The sequence below is a fragment of the Condylura cristata genome, unplaced genomic scaffold (genome assembly GCF_000260355.1).
Source record: "Condylura cristata isolate star-nosed mole 26May11 unplaced genomic scaffold, ConCri1.0 scaffold00001, whole genome shotgun sequence".
Lineage (NCBI taxonomy): Eukaryota > Metazoa > Chordata > Mammalia > Eulipotyphla > Talpidae > Condylura > Condylura cristata.
In genome coordinates, this window is record NW_004567102.1 from 4,134,286 (window position 1) to 4,144,435 (window position 10,150).

Here is a 10,150-nt window from a genome sequence, read left to right on the forward strand (position 1 = left end):
CCCCACTCTGTCTCTGGTGAAGCCTCTCACTGCCCCTGAACCTCTGGCCTGTACCCCAGTTCTGTATGCACAAATAAATAAATCTTTAAAAAAAAAAAAAGTTCCTCCTTAATTCCTGGTCACCAAGCTTCCTGTGGGCCACTTTGTGACCAGTTCCTTGGGTACCTTTCCATATATTATTTGCATATACAAATACATCCTTATATAGTTTTTTGAAACTTGCACGCTAGACACAATTTTGCATCTTATATTTTTTCACTGAAAAAAATAAATCTCGAAAATCCTTCTACCTCAGGACAAATGGAACTGTCTCCTACCTTTTTAAGGGTTACATAATATTCCGATGATGAATATATCCAAATGAATTGGTATTAAAGGAATCCTTTTATTTTTTTAAAGATTTGTTTATTTGTGCACACAAAAACTTGGGTACAGAGATATCAGAAGGTGAGAGGATCCACCAGAGACAGTGGGGAACAAAAGAGACAAGTCTACTGAAATACACTGCTAGGGGGTGGGGGTGGCGGGGAGACAGGAGAAGTCTGCTGCACCATATGTGGGTCAGCTCCCTGGCTGGGGATGGAACTCAGGCCACAGTGGTGAGAGTGATCTGTAGCACTGAGACTTAACCCCTAAACCACCAGGGATTTCTTAGTTTCTTCCTGTAAGATGCCTTCCATCCATGCATTCAGTAAATGGAGAAATCAAGTGAAATGAAAACTGCACATTCTTATAATCTATGCATTTTCCACATGAGAGAAATATCTTTCAGAAGTCTCTTGTAAAGAATATCATTGAAATGGTATGTCCTCATTGCTGCTTACCTGCTTTTGTTGTAAATAATTTTCTCACAGCAATGCATGAGTCCTAGGACTCCTGATGCAGCTGGCAGCCCCTCAGGAGTGAGTCTGCTGGTTCCTCCCAGACCGCAGCAAACAGCCACAGTCACTGGCCTGGTTCCCTCTTCCTCCTCTTCCTGAATTGTCCTGATAAACTGCTCCCAATATTATCATTGTTTTATGTGTGGCAGGGCAGAGGACTGAGAAGCCCTGAAGTGTGGCCTGAGAAGAAACATGGCCCTCAGCATAGAGCTGGGTAATTGGGGTGTCTCAGTTCATATTAAAATACTCACTTCCAGGGCCCTCCCGGGTGGCGCAATGGGTTAAAGCACAGCACTATTTTTTTAAGCGTTAATTATATGTTTTATTATATATATATTTACATCATCAATTGTAATTCCTTTTTTTATTTTACATTTTATTTTTACATATTTTTGTGCATTTTTCCATCTCAGTTGCAATCCCCCTGGGTTTCCCATCACCAAATCACCCATGTGCCATCACCATAGTCCAGAAGCACAGCACTATTAAGCGAGCCAGCCGCAGCCACTACAGCATGAGTTCAAACCCTGGCAAGGGCATGGCGCAGCAGACCTCTCCTGACCCGCCTGCTGCTCCCCTCAGCAGTGTACTTCCATCAGTCGGTCTATTCTGCTCCCCACTCTGTTCTGGTGAATCCTCTCATCACCACCACCCCCCTGAACCTCTCACCTGTACCCCAGTTCTATATGCATAAATAAATAAATCTTTAAAAAAAAAATACTCACTTCCCTTAGTTTGGTGACCGACACACTCTCCCTTGCTTCCGAATCTCTTGCTGATTCTTCTTCCTCTGCTGGGTCTTTGTTTGGTTTGGTTTTTCTATTGGACCTTGAATAGTAGAGTTCTTCCAAGTTTGGTTCTTTGGCCTCTTTTATTTCCTTGGGCTATAGCAAAGGCTGCAGGGACTCCAGAGGGAAGCTTCTGACGACCCCAAGTGGCTGTTCTCCACATCCCTTCTGGAGCCACAGACCCGCTCTCAGACCTTCTTGAATTGTCTGAGATGCAGGCTCTGCCATCTAGAGGAGTAAGGGTGCAAATGGAAGAGTTTGCTGGAACCTTTGGAATCACACCCACTCTAGAACTATTTCAAACCATGTTGCCTTCTTCGATTCTTTGATTTTCCTAATCCTTCCCACCTGCTGATTCACCCCCATTTACACTGCCCTTCACCTCCCATTCACAGAGGCCACTGGGCAGCAGCTCCCTCTAGACTTGACAGGCAGCTCAGTATCATCTCCTCTCTAGTCCACTTCAAGCTTGGGCTTCGGTTTGCGTCTCTTCCTGGGCACTCAGGATACTCAGGAGTCCTTCACTGAGGATACTCTCTCATTTTGAACCTTCCTATTGATACTTATACATAGTTGAAAGCTCTCCAGGGCCCTCCCTGAGCACACACAGCACAGCACTATGAAGCTGTCCGCAGTCACTGCAGCACGAGTTTGATCCCCGGCCAGGGAGCTGACCCACATGGCGCAGCAGACCTCTCCTGTCTCACCCACTGCTCCCCTCAGCAGTGTATTTCAATAGATACTCTTGTTCTGCTCCCCACTCCGTCTCTGGTGAATCCTCTCACCCTCCCCCCCGCACCTCTGGCCTGTACCCCAGTTCTCGTATGCATAAATAAATAAACCCTTCATAAAAAAAGCTCTTCCTCAGTCCCCTTGCACAGCTCCTGCTCTTGCCCTTTACCTACCTGGCTGCATTTGAAACAAACTGAAAAATGAAAGTGCTGTCTCTGGTTACCCTCTTTACTTCTACACCTCCCAAAGGTGTCAACCCCTATACTTTTGCTCTCTCCCCACAATCTGCTGAAATTGTTCTTGACAGTCAGCACCAGAGACTTCCATATCCTTTGACCGAGTGGCTTGACCTCGCTGCCACAGCTGTCAACTGTCAGGTCCCTTCATCCTTTCTCCTTGCTGTTTTTTTGTTCATCACCGTATTTCGTAAGTGGTTCTGGGAGGTTCACCAGGTAATTGCCAGCTCAGGGACTGTATCTTCTTTCCACCTTCACAAACACCTAGTTATCTGTAACTCACCCTTCAGGTCCCTGCTCAGAGTGCCCTTCCCGTCCCCCCAGACCAGTTCACACGGCTTCTTTGGCTTTGCCTGACTAGCAATTATCACAGGTTGCAATTAGACGTGTTCAGGTCATTCTACACCGCCAGCTTCCCCTCCCCCCGCTCCCAGTTGTATCTAATCTCCAGGGACTTCTGTGGTGGCACACAGGGGAGGGGGCCTTTCTGTTCCTGAGTATCATCTGTCACACTGGCCCACTGAAATGCACTGGGAGCTCACAGTTCTCATGAATACTAATTTAAAGAGATCTGAATGCTGCCTTCATTCTCCTCATACATTTTAATTTTTTTTGCTATGTTTTTCCAGACTTTTCCCAACGTGATCACTGAAAATGACTAAAGCAGCAGGCAGTCCCTGAGGATGGCCTCATCATGGCCACAGAGTCTTTTCTTTTAAAGGTTTATTTATTTGTTCATACAGAACTGGGGTACAGGCCAGAGGCTCAGGGGTGGCGAGAGGCTTCACCAGAGACAGAGTGGGGAGCAGAACAGGCAGATCAACGAAGTACATTCCTGAGGGGAGCAGTGGGTGGGTCAGGAGAGGTCTGCCACGCCATGTGGTCACCTCCTGGGCAGGCGGGAATCGAACTCATGCAGAAGTGGCTTTAGCTTCTCAGTGCTGTGCTTTAACCCGCTGCGCCACCAGGGAGGGCCCCTCAGAGTCTTTTCATGTGAAATTTCAACTCATCACCACTGAATCAAAGCGTTTCTTTCATCCATGTTTTGAACTTCCTCCCTGGAAGGCCCAGTCCAGGTATGGGGGTCACAGCACAGGCCTGCAGTGCACACAGTTCTTCAGTCCCCTTCTCCTCGGTCTGGGAACCCTGACCTCAACTGAGGTTAAATGGATTCTTCAGATGCAGTTGTGTTTGTATACGGCTTCCTAATGTTCCCCACTGAGCCCCAGTTCACAAGGCCAAAGACTCCTTCTGTGCTGAGCTGGGTCCACTCCTTCCTGAGTGCAGACGACAAAGATTTAATCTACCCATGAGGGAAAAGTTCATGGAGCAAAGAAAGTGGGGAACAAAAGCCATCAGTCAATAACAAGCAAACTCCTGGGCCCTCCCTGGTGGCACAATGGGTTGAAATGCTGCTCAATGAAGGTATCCGAAGCCACTGCAGCTTGAGTTCTATCCCTGGCCAGGGAGCTGACCCACACGGCACAGCAGACCTCTCCTGCCCCCACTCAGCAGTGTATTTCAATCAATCTGCCTATGCTGTTCCTCACTCTGTCTCTGGTGAATCCTCTCACCCTGAGCACCTCTGGACTTGGGTACCAGTTCTAGTGTGCATGAATAAAAAATAAAAATACAAGTAAACTCCTGATGTAACACTGCAGATGCTGAGGATCTGGGGAAGACAGTCTGGAGACAGTTAATTAATCTAGAACTGTCTGTTATCCTTAGTAGATGAACAGCTCTAACAGACGCAAAACCTTGTTTTGCCAGAGAGTAGGAAAAAAAGGACTGTGTCATTATGGAGAGGAATTTCTGAGGGGAATACGAAGAGTTTATGATTATTGTGTAGCAAAGGGGATGAGTCATTTGTAAATATTAACAAAAATAAGAATATACTTGTGCCTAAATGTAGCTAGCAAGACAGTTAAATATCACCCACATATCTCTGCTTAATTACCTGATTAATCTAATTACCTCCTACCATCTTCTGACCTTTCTCTTACTACCTAAAGAAAACAACATGGTCACAAAAACAAAAAGCCCAGCAATAACCAAGAGAAGCCACATGTTTGAGAAAAAAATCCCATCGTATTTTTTGTAAATCCAGTTTAATGTATTTCTTTCTTCCTTTCTTTTTTAGAATCTCAAACCCTGGGAGGGGACTAAGATGCAGGTGGGAAGTAGAATGATCTCATGCTTTCCTATAAACATTGTTGGTTTGCTAGGGGTAGCAACGGACTCCGGAGGCCTCTTGCTTTTTGATAATCCCTCAGAACACAGCTGAATAACAAGCACAAAGTGTCTGTACCCTGTAGTGGAACACTGCCAAAGGGGTCTGCCCAGCTGCCTCATCAGCATCAAAACAGACCTTGAAACATGCTTACTGGGCCCTGCCGAGTGGTGCAAAGGGTTAAAGTACAGCATTGTGAAAGTTAGCCTCAGCTGCTTCAGCACAAGTTTGATCCCAGCCAGGGAGCTGATCCACTTGGCACAGCAGACCTCGCTTGTCTTGTCCATTGCTCCCCTCAGCAGTACATTTCTGTAAATCTGCCTGTTCTGCTCCCCACTCTGTTTCTGGTGAATCCTCTCACCTCCTGCACCTCTGGCCTGTACCCCAGTTCTGTATGTATAAATAAATAAATCTTAAAAAGAGAAAAATGCTTGCCTTTGACTGAATAAGATTTCAAATGGTTAACTCTCCTGTTATTGACATCCACACAGTGGAAATATGGGTGTTTCTCCCATGATACTCTCTCTCTTCCTTTGTTTTTAGATACTCTGCTTTCTTATTCTCACTTAGACTTTTCCTTAGAGAGAGCGTTTTAGGGAAACCAAAATAATTGGGCTCCAGGGAGAACTAAGTGGTACAGCTGAGGTTTAAATGAACTGACAGAATAATCTTTCTATGTATTACATTCTTACTTCAAAACCCTGGTGAAGATTTGGCTAATTGAAACAGTCTGTTATTTTTTCATCATCGTATCCATTATTATTATTATTGCTATTATTATCAGCGATCACTTATTGAGTACCTAGTCAATAAACATTGTACTAAGTAAGCCCTTCAGCTAGTTTCTCCCTATTGGCCGGGCATTCATTAGAAACAGGAATTGTTACCCCTATTTCTGCAGTTAGAAAACTGAATGTCAGGCCTTCCCTGCTGGCGCAGTGGGTTAAAGCACAGAGCTATGAAGCTATCTAAAGCTGCTGCAGCTAAGTTAGATCCCTGCCAGAGAAGTGACCCATGTGGCACAGCAGACTTTTCCTGTCCTCCCCACTGTTCCTCTCAGCAGTGTAATTCGTTGATCTGCCTGTACTGCTCCCTACTCTGCCTTTGAAGAATCCTCTCATCCCCTACACCTCTGACCTGTACCCCAGGCCTTGTATTAACTAATTTAATTTCTGATACAAGCCCTGGGGTACAGGTCAGAGGTGCAGAGGAGGGGATCGAACTCATGTTGAAGTGTCTTTACTTTCTTAGTGCTGTGCTTTAACCTGCTGCACCACCAGGAAGGTCCGAAATAAATAAATCTTTAAAAAAGAAAACTGAATGTCAACGATTAAAGGCTAATGGAGGGCAGACAGAGGGCAAGAAGCTATCTCTGAATAAAGTGCTTTCTGTTATGGGGGGCCCTATTCAAGACGCTGCCCCTAATATTTTATCCTGAAGCTTAACTTTTCTTCTGTGGAGCTTTCAGAATTGCAATAAGCTTTAGTCTCTCTAAAATCTGGCTTGGTCCCTAGTATGGCACCAATATTTAAACCCAGAGTGATCTTTGTAATCTATGTTCTTCACTCACAACGATAACTGGTGAAATGTAAGGCAGAAAGTAAGACTTCTAGGAGGGTAGGGTGATAAGCAAAGTGGGAGGAAGCCCAATGGAAGGTGGCGGAGGGTCATGGGTGTTTGGTGGTAGGTATGGTGTGGTAACAGATCTGAAGCGATATGGACCTAAATTAAATACAGTGTCGTAAACTAACATTACCTCAATAAAAAATAATGCAATTTTTCTAAAAGAAAAACAATAAAAGGGCCTCCCTGCTCCCACAGGGGCTAAGTCTCAGAGCTATCAAGCTATTGCCAGCCATTGCAGCATGAGTTCAATCCCAGGCCAGGGAGGTGACCCAGATGGCCCAGCAGACCTCTCCTGCCTCACCCCTGCTCCCCTCAGCAGTGTATTTCAGTCAGTCTGCCTGTTCTGCACCCCATTCTGTCTCTGGTGAATCCTCTATTTCCGCCCTCCCTCGGGTTCTTGTATGCATAAGTAAATAAATCTCTAAGAAAGAAAATAAAAGTTAACACTACATTGTAATCATATTATATATTGACACATACAAATGCATCAAATAACATTTAAGCTTATAAATATGTCAATCTCATCACAATAAAAAACTTTAAGAAAATAAGACTTCTGCTCCCTAATTCTACTGTAACTATGAACACTCCAATAAACTTAACAGAGTTCTCTGGTCAAATCCTACTTAAACTGTTGCTTTGAATGGTCAGAGGCCTCTATCAGTGCAATCATTGTGTGGCTGGTGAGATGGAGGACCTGGGAGAGAGCAGTTCGAAGACCAGACCCCAGAGCTTGCTCTTGTATCTTCCACTTCATCCTTAGCTGTGTGTGCTCAGGCAAGTTATTTAACCTCTCTGTGCCAGATTTCTTTTCTGAAAAATGGGTATAATAATAGGTCTTATGTCATAGGAGTTGGTGTATATATAGGCTTGTACTAAACAAATTAAAAGGAGTTTGCAAACTATATAAAGGTCAAGATCTTGTAGTGAGTCATAAAATAATTTAATGAAAACACATTTTTTAAAATGAAATTGATTGAATACCATCAAACAGAAGGTTTCAGAATGCATCGTACACAGTCACAGTAGGTGATTGTTTTCTGAAAGCTTTTGTTTCCATTGTGTAAAGAATGAAAATAAGTATGTATGAGCACAAGTCAAACTTTGCAAGCTGACCATAGGTCTGAGGCTTACAGAGGGGTCAAAGGGGGAAGAGCACAAGTGACTGTAGTGATGGTTCATGGGCGCTGTGGTGGTGGGAAAAGTACAGGGACTACAGATGAGGGGAGAAACGAGCTACTGTACAAATATGAACAATGACAAAGGAAAATAAATTTAGGGGAAATTTTATTTTTAAGATTTTTTAAAATTTATACATACAAGAACTGGAATATAAGCCAGAAATTCAGGGATGAAGTGAGCGGATTCACCAGAGAGAGTGGGGAGCAGAACAGGCAGATCTACTGAAACACTGCTGAGGGGAGCAGTGGGCAGGTCAGGAGAGGTCTGCTGCGCCATGTGGGCCAGCTCCCTGGCCAGGGATAGAACTCTTGCTGCAGTGGCTGCTGATAACTTGGAAGTGCTGTCTTTAGCCCTGGGCCAACGGGGAGGCCCCCTAGAAAAAAAAATTTAATAAAAGTTTTTAAAATAATATAATAGTTTATTTTTACATCATTTTGTGCCTTTGTCCATCTCACTTGTAATCCCCGTGGGCTTCCCATCACCAAATCACCCTGTGCCATCACCATAGTCTAGGACACTTCCCCGCTTCCCAACCATTTTTGATCCCATTCCCCACTCCACCTCCATAAAATGTCTCTGGTATATAATTGTTCATTATTATTTTTTTCCTCTCCCCTGGCCCTTAACACTCCTGCTATGAGTGAAACCATCTGGTATTTTTCCTTTAATAAAAAGTTTTTTAAATAATAATAATAAAATGTATATGAGTGTGCTGCATTGCTCTATAAAATGTGTTTCTCGTTGTGAGGTACCAAATGAAAGATCTGAAGAACTCTGGCGCCCTGTTCCCTCAGCAAAGAGGTGGTTACAAGCAGGCCATGTGCTGTGGACTAGTCACAGCTGGGCTGACTCGTCTGTTATTTTGTTTGTTTTCTTTGTTGAGTTGTATAATCCTAATACTCTTTACAACATATTTTAGTGGGTCTCCCTGGTGGCCCAGAGATTAAGTCTCAGCACTCTGAGGCTATCTGCAGCACCAGTTCTATCCGCAGCCAGGGAGCTGACCCACATGGCACAGCAGACAGCTCCTGTCTCCCCCACTGCTCCCCTCAGCGGTGTATTTCTGCCAGCCTGCCTGTTCTGCTCCCTGCTCTCTCTCTGGTGAATCCTCTCATCACCGCCCCCCACCCCCAACATACACTCCCTGCAACTCTGGCCTACAACCCAGTTTGTGTATGCATAAATAAGTAAAATAAATAATAAAAAACATATTTTAATATTATAAAATCACTCGTGTACACAGTAGAAAGTTAGAGGGTCCAAGAAGGCAAAAATATATACACACCATCAAGCCACTATCTGAGATTACCGCTTTTAACATCTTTGTGTCAGAGGTTAGTTGGGCCTTTTTCTTTTAAACAAATTTATCTTTTTTTTAAGTTGAGATTACCTTAGGAGCCCCCCCTCAGGTAGGAATCATTTTCCTACACATATTGTTTTTTTAACTCAAAGAAAAGCATGTCCTTCAGATTAATCTTTGTGAACATTTTTCTTTTTAATGTATTTATTTATGCATACAAGAACTGGAGTACAGGGGTGAGAGGATTCACCAGAGGCAGAGTGGGGAGCAGAACGGGTTGACTGAAGTACATGCTGAGGGGAGCAGCAGGTGGGTCAGGAGAGGTCTGCTGTGTCATGTGGGTAAGGGGGATTAAAGTCAAGTTAGCGTGGCTTCAGATAGCTTGATAGTGCTGTGTCTTTAATCCCTGCACCACCAGGGAGGCCCTCTTTGTAACCTTGTTTTCTGTCAACAATCTCTTCCTTTTTACTCTTATAAACTTTCACTTTATCTAATATCCAAAGCACATCTAAATCCCTCCCCTCCCCACGAATGTACCTGTTAGCAAATTGTGTGAAGCCCGTATTACTGCAAGGCTGCTCATCGTCTGGGTGTTATGTTCTTGGTGTCTTCTGATTCTTCCGCCAGGATTGACTTTCAGAAAGGCCAGGTCAGGGGTCCTTTAGCATGTTCCACATTCTGCTTAGTCTGTCTGCTTCCTTGGACTGGTGTTTATTATGTTCCCTACACTTACTATAATAAAAAGTTCTACCAGAGTCCTCCTTGGTGGCACAACAGGTTAAAGCACAGCACAATGAAGCTATCTGCAGCCACTGCAGCATGAATTCGATCCCCAGCCAGCAGGGTGACCCACATGGTGCAGCAGACCTCTCCTGTCTCCCCCACTGTTCCGCTCAGCAGTGTATTTCAGTAGATCTGCCTGTTTTGCTCCTCATTCTGTCTCTGGTGAATCCTCTCAGTCCCCCAAAACCTCTGGCCTGTACCCTAGTTCTTGTATGCATAAATAAACAAACCCTTTAAAAAAAAGTTCTGTCAGGCCCTCCCTGGTGGCGCAGTGGGTTAAAGCACAGCACTAAGCTTAAGCCACTTCCGCATGAGTTCGATCCCTGCCTGCCCTGGAGGAGATCCACATGGCGAGGCAGACCTCTCCTGACCCACTCGCTGCTCCCCTCAGC